The sequence below is a fragment of the Mobula hypostoma genome, chromosome 10 (assembly GCF_963921235.1).
Source record: "Mobula hypostoma chromosome 10, sMobHyp1.1, whole genome shotgun sequence".
Classification (NCBI taxonomy): domain Eukaryota; kingdom Metazoa; phylum Chordata; class Chondrichthyes; order Myliobatiformes; family Myliobatidae; genus Mobula; species Mobula hypostoma.
The window spans coordinates 56386588-56405243 of record NC_086106.1 but is presented as its reverse complement, the minus strand read 5'-3'; the positions used below and the strand labels follow the sequence as shown (position 1 = coordinate 56405243).

The following is an 18656-nucleotide window of genomic DNA, read 5'->3' as shown; positions in this document are numbered from 1 at the left end:
TCATGTAGGGATTGTCTACTGAGTTTCTGTGTGCAGAAGCTAGGAACAGGAAGGGGCAATAACTCTACAGAGTGTGTTTTATAGACCACCCAGTAATAACAGGGACATCAGGGAGCAGATAGGGAGACAGATTCTGGAAAGGTGTAATAACAACAGGGTTGTTGTGGGAGATTTTAATTTCCCAAATATCGATTGGCATCTCCCTAGAGCAAGGGGATTAGTTGGGGTGGAGTTTGTTAGGTGTGTTCAGGAAGGTTTCTTGACATAATATGGAGATAATCCTGCAACAGAAGAGGCTGTACTTAATCTGGTATTGGGAAATGAACCTGGTTAGGTGTCAGATCTCTCAGTGGGAGAGTATTTTGGAGATAATGATCAGAATTCTATCTATTTTACCATAGAATTGGAGAGGGATAAGAACAGACAAGTTAGAAAAACGTTTAATTGGAGTAAGGGGAATTATGAGGCTATCAGGGAATAAATTAAAAGCTTAAATTGGGAACAAATGTTCTCAGGGAAATGTATGGCAGAAATGTGGCAAATAGTTAGGGGATATTTGCATGGATTTCTGCATAGGTACGTTCCAATCAGACAGGGAAGGGATGGTAGGGCACAGGAATCGTGGTGTGCAAAGGCTGTTGTAAATCTAGTCAAAAAGAAAAGCTTATGAAGCGTTCAAAAAACTAGAGAAAGATAGACATCTGGAAGATTATAAAGTTAGCAGGAAGGAATTTAAGAATGAAATTAGGAGAGCTAGAAGGGGCCATGAGAGGGCCTTGGTGGGCAGGATTAAGGAAAATCCCAAGGCTTTCTGCAATAATGTGAAGAGCAAGAGGATGAGACATGAGACAATAGGACCAATCAAGTGTGACAGTGGAAAAGTGTGTATGGCACCGGAGGAGATGGCAGAGGTACTTAATGAATACTTTGCTTTAGTATTCATGACAGAAAAGGATCTTGGCAATTGTAGGAATGACTTACAGCAGACTGAAATGTTTGAGCATGTAGATATTAAGAAAGAGGATGTGCCAGAGCTTTTGGAAAGCATCAAGTTGGATAAGTCACCGGAACCTGATGAGATGTACTCCAGGCTACTGTGGGAAGTGAGGGAGGAGATTGCTGAACCTCTGGCGATGATCTTTGCATCATCACTGGGAACAGGAGACGTTCCAGAAGATTTGAGGGTTGCGGATGTTGTTCCTTTATTCAAGAATGGAACCAGAGATAGCCCAGGAAATTATATACCAGTGCATCTTACTTCAGTGGTTGGTAGGTTGATGGAGAAGATCCTGAGAGGCAGAATTTATGAACATTTGGAGAGGCATAATATGATTAGGAATAGTCAGCATAGCTTTGTCAAAGGCAGGTCGTGCCTTCTGAGCGTGATAGAATTTTTTGAGGATGTGACTAAAAACATTGATGAAGATAGAGCAGTATACTTAATGTAAATGGATTTCAGCAAGGCATTTGATTGGGTAACCCATGCAAGGCTTATTGAGAAAGTGGACATTGCTTTGTAGATCCAGAACTGGCTTACCCACAGAAGGCAAAGTGTGGTTGCAGATGGGTTATATTCTGCATGGAGGTCAGTGACCAGTGGTGTGACTCAGGGATCTATTCTGGAACCCCTACTCTTTGTGATTTTTGTAAATGACCTAGATGAGGAAGTGGAGGGATGGGTTAGTAAATTTGCTGATGAGACAAAGGTTGGAGGTGTTGTGGATAGTGTGGAGGGATGTCAGAGGTAACAGCGGGACATTAATAGGATGCAAAACTGGGCTGAAAAGTGGCAGATGGAGTTCAACCCAGATGAGTGAGAGGTGGTTCATTTTGGTAGGTCAAATATGATGGCAGAATATAGTATTAATGGTAAGACTCTTGGCAGTGTGGAGGATCAGAGGGATCTTGGGGTCCGAGTCCAGAGGATACTCAAACCTGCTGTGCAGGTTGACTCTGTGGTTAAGAAAGCATACAGTGCATTGGCCTTCATCAATCGTGGGACTTGGGATCGGAGAGGTAATGTTGCAGCTATGCAGGACCCTGGTCAGACCGCACTTGGAGTACTGTGCTCAGTTCTGGTCACCTCACTACAGGAAGGATGTGAAAACCACAAAGGGTGCAGAGGAGATTTACAAAGATGTTGCCTGGATTAAGGAGCATGCTTTATGAGAACAGGTTGAGTTAATGTCCTTTTCTCCTGGAGCAACGGAGGATGAGAGGTGACCTGATAAGATGATGAAAGGCATTGATCATGTTGATATTCAGAGGATTTTCCCCAGGGCTGAAATGGCTATATGAGAGGGCACAGTTTTAAGGTGCTTTTAAGGTACAGAGGAGAAGTCAGGGTAAGTTTTTCACGCAGAGAGTGGTGAGTGCGTGGAATGGGCTGTCTGTGATGGTGGTGGAGGCAGATACAATAGTGTCCTTTAGGAAATTCCTGGATAGGTACATGGAGTTTAGAAAAATAGAGGGCTATGGGTAACTCAAGGTAATTTCAAAGGTATGGACATGTTCGGCATATCTTTGTGGGCTGAAGGGCCTGTATTGTGCTATAGGTTTTCTATGTTTCTGTGTCCTATTTTTATTAAAATACAAGGTTTTCCTTCTACCGCCATCATTGCTGCCCTCACCAGCCATGTGCTCTATTACTCAAACATCTGCTCTCATCCCATCCCATCCCATAACAGTCCTTACCTATCACCACACAAGCCTCTGTATCGAGCATATCACTCTCCGTAACATTCACCATTTCCAATGGGTTCTTACCACGAAGCACATCTTCCTATTCCACTGTACTCCACCCCACTCCACACTTTGCCTTTCCACAGGAAATGCTCAGAGATTCCCTTGTCTACTATTCCTTCTCCACTGACCTCCTTGCCAAATGGTGTCCCTGCACGCATGCGTTCTAAACCTGTCCATACACGTCCTCCCTCATTGATGAAGGCAGAACAGTGGATGTTGTGTATATCGATCTCAGGAAGGCATTTGATAAGTTTCCCTTTTGAGGCTTATTCAGAAAATAATGAGGCAGGGGATCCAAGGAGACCTTGCTTTGTAGATCTGGAATTGGCTTAACAACAGAAGGCAAAGATTGGTTGTGGATGGTTTGTATTTTACATGGAGGACATGTCCTGTGGTGTTCCACAGGGACCTGTTCTGGGACCTCTCCTCTTTGTCACTTATATAAATAACCTGGATGAGGGTGTAGAAGGGTGGGTTAGTGTCACATACCCTGTGATGAGTTAAAGAACCAGCAGAAATAGAAAGCACGTTGGAGTCTGGTATTGCTATTAACTAATATTATTTATTAGTAACTACACAATACAGTAATATAAATTCAGATATATCAAACAGGTTAGCAATGATATATATATATATAAAAACCAAGCTTTTCCAAGTCTAGAAGTAAATAGACAGTCTTACGATGATGAGTAAATTTCATTTCAGTTCATGGTGTGGAATTGAATAGTGATGGAGGGAGAGGGAGAGATTTGAGTCTTCAGGTGAGCTGGTGCCGTCGATCTTCCCGTTGTCCTCCAAAATCCTTTAACGTCACTGACTGTGACCACAAAAAAGGGGACCGTTCTTCTGTGGTGGAATTATCAACCCAGGCAAGGATCAGACACACAAATCACTCCCCACAGGTCACACCCTTTTCACACTGTGAGGGCCACTGATCGATCTTCCAAAACCTACCTTTTCTGTGGGCACAATAAAGCTCATTCAGTGTCCAAAACCATGTGCCTGTCAGTCTATCAGCTGACCTTTTATTTATCTCACCATGCTGAACACTATCTGTCCATCAAGCAACTCCTCCCTTCTTTCTCAGTAGGAACGTAGAAGCTGCCAGTGTCCTTGCAATATGTAAACAAGCTGCAGAGAAACAATAACACTATCTCCGAGCAGTCTTTGCCTGCCTCTCCCCCTCTCCCCCTCTCCCCCTCTCCCCCTCTCCCCCTCTCCCTGTTAATAACAAGGTGTCTGGTGTTGAACAACTCTCTTTCTCTTTTCAAAAGTACAGTTCATCAGGGTAATTCAAGATCCTGTCACACCCCCTTCCTTTTAGGAAAAATTTTGATGTAGGCAAAATTTTTAGTTTAACTGTAGATTACGAACTTTGAACCAATACATGTATAATCATCAGATTACAGAGCAAAATGTGTACAATTTCTAACTTAACATGTGGATAAACAATCAGCTATAATATTGTCAGTACCTTTCACATGTTTGATTTTCAGGTCATATTCTTGCAATATCAGACTCCAGTTTAATAACCTTCTATTCTTATCCTTCATTTTAGTTAGAAACACCAATGGATTGTGATCCGTGTAAACCACAAGTAGTCTCTAGGCAGAGCAAACATAGACTTCAAAATGGTGTAAAGCCAGAATAAGTGATAGCAACTCCTTTTCAACAGTGGAATAATTTTTCTGGGGCACATTAAATTTTTTTGAGAAATAAGCTACTGGATGTTCAATGTCATCCTCGCCCGTCTGTAACAGTACTTCCCCAGCAGCTTCATCACTGGTGTCTGTTGCTATAGAGAATGGTCTTGAAAAATCAGATGCTTTGAGCACACAACAATAACGCAGGATGATTTTTAGTCATTCAGTTGCCTCCTGGCAAAGGTCATCCCATATAAATCTTTCACTCTTCCCTAGGAGTTTTGTTAGGGAGAGAGCGATATCTGCAAAGTTCTTACAAAATTTACGATAATACCCCACCATTCCTAAAAACCTTCTTAAAGCTTTCTTGCCGGTCGGAATGGGAACTTCAGCAATAGCTTGAACCTTGGTTTCTACAGGAGCCAGTTGGACCTGACCTTACTACATAGCCCAGATATGTAACTGTGGCATGACCAAACTCTCTTTTAGCGAGGCCTCGGACAGCCTTTCAAACAGTTTTTCTACCGCTGCAAAATGCTCTTCAAACATGTCATTCCATAGAAGCAGATCATCAATATAAGCCCCTGTGTTTTCTAAACCTCTAATCATAGAATTGATCATTCTTTGAAATGTTCCTGGAGCATTTTTCATCCCGAAGGGTAAAACATTATATTCATACAGCCCAGATGGTGTCACAAACGCAGAGATTTCTCTGGCCCTTTCAGTCAAAGGAACACACCAATATCCTTTTAGCAAGTCAATTTTTGTGAGGTACTTAGCCTTTCCCACTTTATCAATACAGTCATCCATTCTCTTTCCTTGTTCTTTCTTGTTTCTAATTTCTTTTTCAACCAATTTGCTTTTCTCTGAGTTCATTCTGTAAGGATGCTGTGTGATTGGCTGGGCTGAATTTACAATGACGTCATGCACTGCAGTTGTGTACTGCCTTGGAATGTCGGGAAATAAATCTTTATGCTTGCTAATTAATTATTTCAATTGTTTTGCGGTGTAGGCTCCAACTGATGGACCTTGGCAGTAATATTTTTCAAAATAATAGTGCTTCCGAGCTTTGTGGAGACAACACTGAGTACATTAAAATTATCTGTAATCTCGGTACCAACCTTCAAGACTTCATTTGCTTTCCTAACAGTACCCACACATGCTATCCTATCAAACCAATGTTCCACTTTAATTTGAACATTCTGCAATTTTTCCTTTGCAAGGTAACAAGCCTTGTTAAGTCTTTCTTGGAACTTCAAAACATAATCTAACACACTGGCACACACTTTTGGGTTAGACCACTGCTCTCTGAGCAAGGTCAAAGGTCCTTTGGGCCTATGGCCGAAAATGAGTTCAAATAGACTACACTCCAGTGATTTTTGAATCGAATCTTCAACAGCAAATAAGAGTAGGGGAACCCCCTCAACCCAGTTTTTTCCATTTTCCACACAATACATTTTAATCATGGTCTTAAGAGTGGAGTTGAACTATCCCAAGGCTCCCTCGGAATCTGTGTGATATGCAGATGACACAACGTGCTTAGCTCCCAATTCTCCAACTATCCCCTGGAATGTTCTCGAAGTAAAGTTACTACCCTGGTCAAATTGAATTTCTTTGGGCAGACCTACCAGAGTGAAAAACTTACTGAGTGCTTTTACCACAGTCTTGGCCTGGATGTTTCTGAAAGGCACGGCTTCAGGGAACCTAGACGCAGCGCATATAATTGTTAACAAGTACTGATGACCTGCTGCAGTCTTTGGCAATCCACTATAATCCTGGAAAATGGTTCACCAAAAGCAGGTGTCGGCCTAAGTGGTTCTTTTGGGATAGCCTGATTAGGTTTTCGCACCACTTGGCACATATGACACCCTCTGCAAAAATTCACAACATCCTTTCTCACGTTAGGCCAATAAAATTCCCTCATAATCCTGTGCACTGTCTTCTTTACTCCAAAATGTTCACCTAAAGGCATCTTGTGGACCAGGTTTAAAATTTCAGCCCTGTAAACCTTTGGAACCACTACCTGATGCACAATAGACAGTCCTCACTTGCAGGCACAGTGCCTGGTCTCCACTTCCTCATCAACACCCCATCTTTAAGGTAATATCCCACTGATTCATTCTGAATTTTATCCTCAGAGTGCTGTCTCTTTTAAAGCCACAATTTCAGGATCTTTATTTTGTTCCTCTACAAATTCCTTCCTCGATAAGGACAAGTCTTTCTCATCGTCCTTACTCTCCTCAGCCTCACTACCCTCTAAGTCCTGCTGGATTAGGGAAGGTAGAAACATCTCTGATAAATCATCATGATTTAAACCCCTCGTTTTGCTATCATGGGCCTCAGCAGACTTTTTAAACATGCTTCGAGTTACTGCGCATGTGGGAACATTAGCAGTAGCTTTGCTTGTTAGCTGAACTGCTGAATAAACTTCACCTTGGAGAAGTGTCAACCTCCCCCCATTGTTTACTAAACTGAGTACTATCACCAGACTTACAAAAACCATGTGCATATTGTGAAAAATGCCAAACAATTCATTTATTTTATTCCTACAACCTTTATCTTGTTTTGTCTCCATAGTAATCTCTTCAAATGGCTTCTCAAAACCAAAACAATCCTTCTTCTCCACATCACAATCGTGAACAACATCATAACCTTGAAGGTGTTTACATCCAGATGTTAAAACAATATTCAACAGAGTGGTGCGTACTTCTTCAGCTGTCCTGTCCGGCAAGCGGGGTCAAAGGCCACGAAACCAATCCAACCTTCACAAGTCCAGAAACAACACTTTCCTCAATACATTCAGTAATATTTACTTCACTAATTTTCATCTCATCACTAACTTTTAAAATACCATCTAATACAAGTGACTGATAATCCTCAATTTCTACTGGTACCAAAGTTAACCCCTTATTCACTGAACCAAGACCATCTGACACAGAAGAGCTGCATTCCTTTCCAACCCAGTCAGACACCTCAGCCCTGAACTGAGCTTCAACATGAGGTTCAGTACCCTGTGAATCCACATGTACTTCAACAACCTGAACACAGGCAATCAGGACAGCTACCTCTTCTGGGCTGTCATCACTTGTCCCAGTTTCAAATTCAGGATCACCCTGAACCTCCCGGCTACTCTCTGGCAAACTCTCATCTGGAGTAAACTCAACCTCGTGGGTTAAAACAACTTTGTCTGCTTTTTTAGCAGACCCCCGCAAGGTGGTGGCATCCCCTTCATCAAGGTATGCCCTTACATCATAGGGGACACAACTGTTAAATTCTTCAATCAACACAAGCCCTTTTGAGCTGTAAACACCATCAGGGTCCGACACTGGACCTCCCAGCTGCCACATCTCCCTCTCGAACTGTCTCTGTCTTTTTGTCTCTTCTCTCTGTTTCCCTGCTTCTTCTCTCCATTTGTCTGCCTCTTTAACCTCATGGATCCTCTGCTTTTCTACTTCATCAGCCTCGAGCAGTTTTAATTATAATTGCAATTGCAACTGAACCTCAACCTCAGTAAGTACCTTACCTTCAGCGAATAACTCTAACACCTCCTCATCAAACGTTCCCTTAGCTACATAATGCTGGGTTATTACCGTCTGTATCTGAGCTCTCCCCATTTTAGTAGTCACCTTTAGTCTTAACTTTTGAGCGATTGCCAACAGCACATTCCTCGTAGCATCATCCAATGCCTCAGGGGTTGGTTCTGCCACAAACTTGTTAACCTCAAACTCCATTTCTGCTGATATTCCACACAACCAAATCCAAAGGGATTTTCCCCAATCAAATCAAACAAGCCCCCACACAGTTTTTAGAATGGCTCCCACCAATTTGTTCATTTCCTGGATGCAGGCCCCAATTTTGTCACGTACCCCGCGAAGGGTTAAAGAACCAGCAGGAATGGAAAACACTTTGGAGTCTGGTATTGCTATTAACTAATATTACTTATTAGTAACTATGCAATACAGTAATATAAATTCAGATATATTAAACAGGTTAGAAATGATTATATATATAAGTGTGGAAATATATGAAAACCAAGCTTTTCCCAAGTCTCGGGATAAATAAATAGTTTTACGATGATGAGTAAATTTCAGTTTAGTTCGTGGTATGAAATTGAGTAGTGATAGAGAGACAGAGAGGGAGGGATTTGAGTCTTCAGGTGAGCTGACACCATCGATCTTCCCGATGTCCTCCGAAATCCTTTAGAAGACACCGACTGTGACCACAACAAAGGGGATCGTTCTTCTGTGGCGGAATTATCAACCCAGGCGAGGATCGGACACACGAATAACTCCCCACTGGTCACACCCTTTTCACACTGGGAGAGCCACTGATTGATCCGCTTGATCGATCCTCCAAAACCCACCTTTTCTCTGGGCACAACAAAGCTCATTCAGTGTCCAAAACCATGTGTCTGTCAGTCTATCAGTTGACCTTCTATTTATCTCACCATGCTGAACACCAGCTGTCCATGAAGCAGTTCCTCCCTTCTCTCTCTGTAGGAACTTAGAAGCTGCCAGTGTCCTTGCAAAGTGTAAACAAGCTGCAGAGAAACCATAACACCATGTCCAAGCAGTCTTTGCCTCTCTCTCACTTAATAACAAGTTGTCTGGTGTTGAACAACTCTCTCTCTCTCTTTTCAAATGTACAGTTCATAGGGCTAATTCAGGACCCTGTAACACGAAACAAGGAAACATGCTTTCTAGAAGAAGATTTAGTTTTTACAATGCCTGATTTTACAATCTCTGACTTGGATCCAATCAAAAAGCATACTCCACTAAGTCTTCAATATTGGTGAGGCTCATTGTGGTCGTATATATATGGAGCAATAGGAGATCAGAGGTATGTTAAAAGAATTCTGTTCTTCCTTTTTCATTGAAAGCCATAACAATGTTGTTTCTAAACATTATTACCACAACATCTCCTTTTAATCTGTTGTATTCATGAGTATTAACTATGGATTCCTCAAAATTTTAATATAATACTTTACCACTACATTATATTCCCACATGACTAGCATTTGTAGGTCACTAAAAGTGTATTTACACGCTTTGTGTTTGAATAAATCGTAAACCTTTGTAATACTGGGAGCCTTGACTAAACTGGCATATGAGGATTGGGTAACCACAGGACTGGAAGAGTTTCCAGATAAGTAGACTTTGTTCATACTGATATCTGAACACCTAGTTACTTACTACTTTTGCAAAATTACAAGAAGGTAATATAAATTTTACAGTGAAACAGTTAAGTTTAAGTGAAGGAGCTCTGGAGACAAAATCCAGTGAACAATAAGGAATATAAGAATGGGGGTGGGTGAGTTTATGGAAAGTGCAGAAACAGGGTCTGATTACATTAAGGGATTGCGAGAATGGCGATTAAGAAAGGGAAATGGGTTTGAGAACAGCAGGGTAACAATTGGACACCACATCATATCTGTACTTAAGAAGCAAGCTTCCGCAAGAGGAAGGGGGATCTGGAAAGATGCTTTCTGGCTGCTAGCAGCCATCATAAGACAACAGAACAAGATGATCGTGGAGAGAGAGCAGGGGATAGTAGGTCTTAATAATGAGATGGAGGTGCTGCATCAGCGCTGTGCCATCATGGGGAAGTCATCTGGTCAACACAGACATGGGTCAGAGAGCTAGAAGACAAGAATATGGAGATAACCTGTTAGCAAATGAAGGTGCAACAATGAGAGGCTAATTGACAACTGGATCCCATTAAGTTCTGAACCTTGATGTGGTGGGGCAATGATCCTAACATGTGGATGGAGGATGGAGATATCTGGGCTGGATAGTGAGGATGGGGCAGAGAGGGAAGAGTGAAGTCCAATGATTCTCCTTCAAAATGATCACCCTGTCCCCTACCCACCCGAAACAGTGCAGACCAGGCCAGTGACCATGTGGTCCCATACCGCCATTAGGGGCATTGGCCAGTGGCCTCTTCCTCTCAGGAGGAAGATCAGAAATGTGTAGAGCATAGTACTATGGGCCCTCCATGACCACTGAGATCAGGGAGTTCTCCACTAAAGAACTGGCAAGATTAGGGGATAGGTATAGACAGAGGCCTGGAGTGTCTCTGGCCACGTGGTTGTTGAGGGTATTGGATGGGGGGTAGGGGTTTGTACTGGAGTAAGCCTATCTAATAGAGGGATGGATGTTTTAGGGAGGTTGTTATACCAACACATAATCAATAACGCCCTGAGAAAGCCATTTGCTTCCCGTGAGCATAATGCATCTTTATGGGATTGGGTGGCAGTGGTCGTTAGGGTCAGGTACCCTTTCCTCCTTGAGTGGTGTTGAAATCCCGGAGTGAAGTGGAGCACAGTAGAGGATGGGACATGAGCCCTTCACCAGTGAGCTCTAATTATAACTTTATACAGTGGTAGTGACAGCCGGCCAGAGGATTCTGAACTAACCCCCGCTATGGTAGTGCATTTGGTTACTGCAGCTGCTCCCTGGTTGACAGGAGTGGCAATATCTTTAATAGGACCAGCAGTCGTGTCTCTCATAAATGCAGCCATTTGGTTGTTGGAAGTGTTGGAGTATGTGAAGATGGGATCCGTATGACGTGGAAGGAGATGTTTTTAGCACTGCTCAGAGCTGGGATCCAAAAGGAGCAAGTAAATAGAGTTCCCAATCCTACCCTCTGTGCCATGTGGCTGGAGCTCTGCCAAGGGAAGGGAGAAGGGTTATTTTCTAAGCCCTCCCTTTGTCCTCCGCAGGATTCCTTTCATTCTGTTCAGGATTCCCGATATCCCTTGCTGGAGACTCTGCTGCAGGTACCTGCGGACATTCAGTGGCAGCAGGGTTTAGGAGTGGGTGACACTTTCCCTCCTCACCCCCATAGGGAGGGGGTCATTCACCCGACACCCCCTTCCCCTATAATAAAGTGTGAATGGTTTGAGTTTACGAAAAATGTTGCGTGACGTGTGGCGGGTTTACTTACGAGCAAAGTCTGTCTTGTGTTTGTTAAATCTGCATTGGAAGGGAATCCTATGTTTCAGTGGAAAAGCTGACCAATTGAAATATTTTTCAATTTGAAGTGAATTTGCAGGAGCTCTTAACTTTTAAAAGGTCAGTGCTTTTAAGCAGCTGTGGGAATGGGTTAATGTGTTGTGGCCCCCAACTGGAAATTTTCTTTTCGATGTAAAATCTGTTAGTTTTTCACTGTGGGAATTATCTGCTTATTCAAAGTTTTGCAGTTACTTGTGAAGATTCAGAAGGAAGAGAAGTACAAGCACGGATTCTTGTTTCTCCTCTCTGTGTGTTTTGCTTGCTACTCTATTTGTTTTCCATAGAATTGGCTCCAGGAAGAGACAGATTCCACACTGGTCGTGTGGAATTCAGGATAAGGTGATGGAAATCTGTGGATCTTTATTTTGGATATGAGATGCCCACATTCCAGAGGGAAAAAGGCATTTGAGGAAATTGCTCACTGGCGGACGGTTAAGCTGGGAATTCAGAATTCGTATTTTGGACGATTAGAAAGTTTGGGGAACAATCCTAAAGGTTATAGTTTTTGCTAACACAGACTGCTTTATGTCTAAATACTCAATGACTAACTCAAAGGCCCCAACTTTTGAAAGTGATTACCCAGCTGACAGGGAAGAGAAAGGAACATTGGTGTAGGCAGTGTGACAGGCACAGGGTCCAACCAATCAGTGGGACACAGTGAGAGTGAGAAGGAGCAGTGTTTTGGGATGACAGTGTCTATGAAGAATGGTGCTGTGAAGGTGGGCACTCCCAGGACACTGAGTGGCACTTACTAGATAAGCAGCTCCTGCGGCTACCCATGGCGTAGTACAGCTGCTGCTTATACGGGATATCTAGTGCCGTGCATACACCACTTCAGTGCCCTAGATGAACACCCTACCCATGTTAGTCAGCGTAGCAGGAACACTATCACAGAGGGAAAGAGGTTTTGGATAATAGCTTTTCCCAGTATGCACAGCCAGTCTGTCCTAAGAAATGATATAGCTGGCTTTAGGTTACCTGCTTGCAAAGAAAGGTATTACTTGTGGTGTTATGCTGCACATACATTCCTGATGAGCCAGGGAATGTAACTGAACTGGCTGACCACATCCGACAGCTGGGGAGGATAAAATTGAGGGGGGGGGGGTTGTGGTTCAATTGCTATTACACTCTGTGGGGGGGGGGGAGGCTACTGGCCTTCTGGGGTCACTAGGAGACTGCCGGACTACTGCGGTACACGGGGTGGGGTAAGGTGACTATTGGCTTTGTAGTACCGGGTTTGTTCCTTCCTGTTTTATAGTAGTTTATTGGAGCAGTTGTGTGGGTCCTATTAGTCTGAGACCCAGATTGCCATGGTGTTGCATCTTCCAAGGGGTGGAAATTAATGTGAAGGGTTAATTTACTTGCCATTCAAAAGTTGCTTCCAACATTACTGTCATTGATTGGCCCATTCAAGGGATGCAGCTGCTCTTTCCCATTGGTTACCTTGCATGCCATGGCATTGGTTTCCAGTCCCAGGCTACTCAGGGTATAAGAATAGCATGTGTGACAGACCTGCACTCTTTCCTTTGTCTCCAGGGGCTCCTCTTTACACTGACATCACGACCAGTGCTGAAGAACCATGGGAAACAGCTGTAGATATAGGAGGGCCCACATACACACTGTTTGTTGAATGTTTAGTTGCAACAAACAAGTTGTGTAACTTGGGCAGTCTTAATGAGTCTCCAGAGACAGTTCATCCACCAATCTCCCTGCCTCTATCTCCGGTGACAGCTTATCCACAGATTTCACTCTCTCAATCTCCGGAGACAGCTTATCCACCGATGCCACTGACTCTATCTCTAGAGACAGCTTATCCACCGATGTCCATTATAAACCAATGGACTCTCACAGCTGCGTGAACTATACCTCGTTCCACCCCGCTACTGGTAAACATGCCATCCCCTTCTCTCAATTCCTCTGTCTCCACCGCATCTTCTCTCAGGATGAGGCTTTTCATTCTAGAACGAAGGAGGAGTCCTCCTTTTTCAACGAAAGGGGCTTCCCTTCCTCCACTATCAACACTGCCCTCAACTGCACCTCTTCCATTTCACGCATGTCTGCTCTAACCCCATCCTCCCTCCACGCTACCAGGGATAGGGTTCCTCTTGTCCTCACCTACCACCCCACCAGCCTCCATGTCCAGCACATAATTCTCCAAAACTTTCGCCACCTCCAACTGGATCACACCACCATCTTCCCTCCCCCCCTCAAATTTCTGCTTCACAGGAATCACTCCCCACGTGGCTTCCTTGTCCATTCAGCCCTCCTCACTGATCTCCCTCCTGGCACCTATCCTTGCAAGCGGATCAAGTGCTTCACCTGCCCATACACCTCCTCCCTCAATACCACTCAGAGCCCCAAACAGTCCCACCAGGTGGGGCGACACTTCACCTGTGAATCTGTTGGGGGTCATATACTGTGTTTGGAGCTCCCGGTGTGGCCTCTTGTACATCGGTAATACCCGATATAGATTGGGGGACTGCTTCACCGAGCATCTACGCTCCATCACCAGAACAAGTGGGATCTCCCAGTAGCCACCCATTTTAATTCCACTTCCCTTTCCATTCCGATATGTCCATCCATGACTCCTCCATTGTCATGATGAGGCCACACTTAGGTTGGAGGAACAACACTTCATATTCCGTTTGGGTAGCCTCTAACCTGATGGCATGAGGAATGATTTCTCAGACATCCAGTAATGCCTCCACCACCACACCCTGCACAATTTTCCCTCCCCTTGTCCCTCTCTCATGCTATCTCCTTGCCCGCCCATCACCTCCCTCTGGTGCTCCTCCCCCCTTCTTTCTTCCATGACCTTCTGTCTCTTCCACCAATCAAATTCCCAGCTCTTTGATTCATCCCTTCCCCTTCAAGTTTCAAGAGCTGATCGGAGGCGCGAAGTTTTCGGACGGCTCAGAGTCGGACTGTAGTTGGGCATGGCAGGGAGAGTTTTTCTTCCTGCTCCCGTCTGCGTGAGATGTGGGACATTTGAGAGACTTTGAACTTTTTACTATGCTCATGGACTGTTCATCAAGTTATGGTATTGTTGCACTGCTGTAACTATATGTTATAATTATGTGGTTTTGTTAGTTGTTTCAGTCTTGGTCTGTCCTGTGTTTTGTGATATCACACTGGAGGAAATTTTGTATCATTTCTTAATGCATGCATTACTAAATGACAATAAAAGAGGACTGCATGTCTTCATAATCTAAAAGTTTCACCTATGGCGTGGTGTTTCTCTCTCCCTTCCCCCAACCTTCAAACCTACTCCTCAGCATTTTTTCTCCAGTCCTGTCTTTGGGTTTCGGCCCAAAATCTTGACTGTAATTTTTTCCATAGATGTTGCCCGGCCTGCAGAGTTCCTCCAGCATTTTGTGTGTGTGTTAAAGAAGTACCAGTTGAGTTTGGAATGTTACTGGATATTTTGTATTTTCATTTTTGTAACTTAGGGTATCTTAGGTGAGTTCAAAAATGCAAACACGGGGAAATCCGCAGATGCTGGAAGTTCAAGCAGCGCACACAAAACGCTGGTGGAACGCAGCAGGCCAGACAGCATCTATAGGAGGAGGTACAGTCGACGTTTCGGGCCTGCTGCCATCCACCAGCATTTTGTATGTGTATCTTAGATGAGTACTTGTTTGATTTAGATGTCTATTTGAATGTTTTACTGTTTCTCTGTAAATAAATGGTTATTCATAATCAGTGTCTTCTGTCTCACTTATCAAACCTATGAACCTGCTTCTCCCTATCAGTGAGTCACCTGTCTTCTTCAGCATTTATTTTTTCCACCTATTAACTCCCAGGAGCTCAATCATCTCCCTCCCCACCCACCTACTTTCACCTATACCCCTCCAGCATGTGTTCCTTCCTCTCCCCTCACCTTCTCATCCTGGCTTCTTCCCCCTTCCTTCCCAGTGTGGGCCCCGAACATTGATGACTCTTTACTCCTTTCTACAGATGCTGCTCAACCTGCTGAGTTCCTCCAGCTTGTTGTGTGTGTTACTCTGTACACTGAAACAATGTGTGAATTGGTGCAGGAGCAACAGTGAAGAGAGCGGGTATTACCCACTGAAGAAATATTAAGAATTGAAGTCAGTAACTATAAATTACAGGAGTATTATTCCAGGACTGCATTGGAGATGAATGCTCTTTGAAACTGGATCACATCTGCCACTGACCCTTTCCTTTCCTACAGACAAGGAAACAGAGTGGTTTTATTTCTCACAGGTGCAGCTACAGTGAATCACATCGTTCGCCTGTGTCAATACAGTCGGAGGATTGTGCTGGGGTCGGCCTTCGCGTGTTGCTGCGCTTCCAGCTCCAACATAGCCGGCCTACAACTCAGTATTCTTTGGAATGTGTGAGGAAACCAGATCACCTGGAGGAAACGCATGCGTTCATGGGAAAAACGTACTAACAACTTACAGACACAGCAGGAATTGAACCACAATCGGGGGTCGCCAACGCTGTGAAGTGTTGCACTAATCACTCTGCTACCATGCCAACCTAACAATTCTAAAGAAAAAGAGGAGTACAGAGCAGCCAATTTCTTAGAGAAACTGTTAGAAACAGGGCGTTCAGTGAGTGACAAACAAAGGGAGTGGGATGATCCCTATCTTTGTTGGTGAGGCTACACCGGACATTGCCCCAGCACCTCCAGTCTCAGCACAATTTGCTAGCACAGTAAAAGGCCAGTGCTCAATTCTCTCAATCGTGCCACCTCAATTCCTGTTGGTAATCTCTAATTTCCTGATCATGAGCCCAGATCTGGCGTTGTGTGCCAACCAGGTCCCTGCTGAGTTTCTGAAACCTGTTGGATCACAGCCTGATGTCCCACATTTTCGAAGAGGAAACGACTCCATGCGACATCACTGGTCAATATAGTTGAGAGCAACTCTTTAAATGAGGAGCCAGATCCGGCTGCATTTATAACAGAGGGGTCTTCCTGCTGTCCATTGACCTGGAAAGACAAGGCTAGGGCCCGCCTCATCTGTAGCCCCCCGTAGTTGAACACTTCTTCCCAAATAACAAAATACTGTAGAAAAACAACAAGCATGTCCTTTAATGTGTGACAACTCCAAAGCAAGTAGTATCAACCACAATATAGTGTGTTCAGTTTTTCTCCCAAAATACTGTCAACCCATCATTGAGAGTGACTGTGGAGCACCCTTCTCAAATCTGGCTGCCCACAGAAATGTATCCCAATAATCCTTCTACATAATGGTGTGCACAATCTGAATATTATAGTCATAGTCATAGTCATAGTCATACTTTATTGATCCTGGGGGAAACTGTTTTTCATTACAGTTGCACCATAAATAATTAAATAGTAATAAAACCATAAATAGTTAAATAGTAATATGTAAATTATGCCAGGAAATAAGATTACTAATCTCAACGTGGATTACTATCAAACAAAGCTTCAAGATCACCTCTAGTTTTCCACAAACTTTGTCTCTTTGCAATGCTAATCCTCACCAACACAGCAAGCTTCCTGCTCGCAAACAGATAATCAACAAGATCAATGAGAACTATTCAGTTGACATTACCTCCTCTCGAGAATTCCAGTCAACCCGACCTCAGCCACGAAAGAGCTTCACAATAATGAACAGATGATGTTCCATTGCTCACATGTTTGGAGCCCTGGCACGTTACTAAGTTGCTGAAGGATCCAAGAAGAAAAGTCAAATGTCCTCTCTAATATCTCACAATGGCACATAACCACTCTCTGACAATAAAAACTTCTCAAACAGTGTGTCTCTTCTTTACTTGGAAGTCTCCTAGTGACAAAAGCAAGCACTGATTATGAAATTTGCCATCTCTTTCAGAGGGGCAGCCTAACTTTAGGCTACGTGAAAAAGGGTGAATTGAAAATTAACATCTGAGAACTAATTAAAAGCTTGTGATCTGCTGCAACACAATGATCCCTACCCTGTGTAAGTTTATGTAGAAGGAACTGCAAGTAGCACCTTGGGGTAGACTAAAAATATCACTGGCGTTGTCTTCATAAGGTCCATTGGCAGGGCATGCGAAGCAACATTAGTGTTTCCTCCCAGGCCTACATCTCCCATCAAGTTGCTTTGTGTTCAGCCTGGCTCCATTAGGCAGAACATGTTGCTCAAATGTCCGATGCAAGACTCTAAAAACAGACATTGCATGCTGAGCTCCATCACTTCAGGTGATTATCACATAACAATGAGAAAAGGATCACGGATGTCCTTAAAGTCTCATGGCAGCATCTGGGGAAGTCCTGGCCATGGCTGCTCTCAACGGATTAACATTCAGGATGGCACTGAGAATCTGCTGCCTCTTTTGCCCTGTCAATGCACAGGGCAAAAAAAAGCACAACATCTCACAATCTACCCACATTTTCAGCTCATCAAGTCACCAAGCAGCAGTTTGTGGATCCACGTTTGCCTCTTCAGCTACATCCTTGCCACCCACAAAACTAGTGCAGAGACAAATTATTTTCAATCCCCAGGACATTCCAAGAACAATTTATATTTTTCTCGTACCTTCCAGGAATTAAACATCCCAAAGTTCTTTATAGGAAATAATTCTGATTTATAGCCACTGTTAGAACTTGGACCAGAAGATTGTACCATAATCTGTCAGTGAAAGCCCCTTGTATAGTACAGTGTGATGGTCCACAACCATGAAGGAAAGTGGTTTTGTCAATCCGAATCACCAGAGCTCACTTATGAGAAGTTGGCAACCCCACAAATAAACAAATACTGATGTTTATTACTGGACTGAATTATGTTTAGAGTCACTCCAAACTACAAAATCGCAGGAATGCTTTCCTGATTTAAGGTGCGGTGAACTATAGCTGGTGTTTAAATTTGTGCTTTGACAGGATTTACCTGCAATAATTTGTAAAACTTACTTGGGTGCAACCTCTTTTTGTAGATCCCAACAGTATCTTACCAGAGGTTTTAAAATATCCACCACATTAACAAACTAAATCCCCTTTGAAAAGGTGAATAATTTGTATTTGTTACATTACCGGCAACAATGAATATTAATCGAGACAGGTTATATAAAAACAACCAAACATTTACTAAACACGTATAATCGATAAGGGAAAAAAAACAAACAAAAATTTTAGCTGGAAGTTAACAGATCTGCAGTCGTTCACCAACTCCACTCGACTCTGCTTCTTAAAGCATTAAATGTGAAAACAGTTCTTAAAGCAATACAGTCAGATACAGTTCTTGAAGCGATAACTTCGAAAGTCTAACAGATTTACACGTTC

At 43.4% G+C, this 18656-nt stretch overlaps 1 long non-coding RNA gene across 1 annotated transcript in view; it reads left to right on the top strand.

Annotated features, from left to right (window-relative positions):
- LOC134353315 (uncharacterized) overlaps positions 1 to 17305 on the top strand; it is a 62920-nt gene extending 45615 nt beyond the window's left edge. The window contains exon 3 of the long non-coding RNA XR_010019577.1: positions 15359 to 17305. This is a non-coding gene — a long non-coding RNA (uncharacterized LOC134353315). The remainder of the gene's footprint in view (positions 1 to 15358) is intronic.
- The last annotated feature ends 1351 nt before the right edge of the window (positions 17306 to 18656 follow it).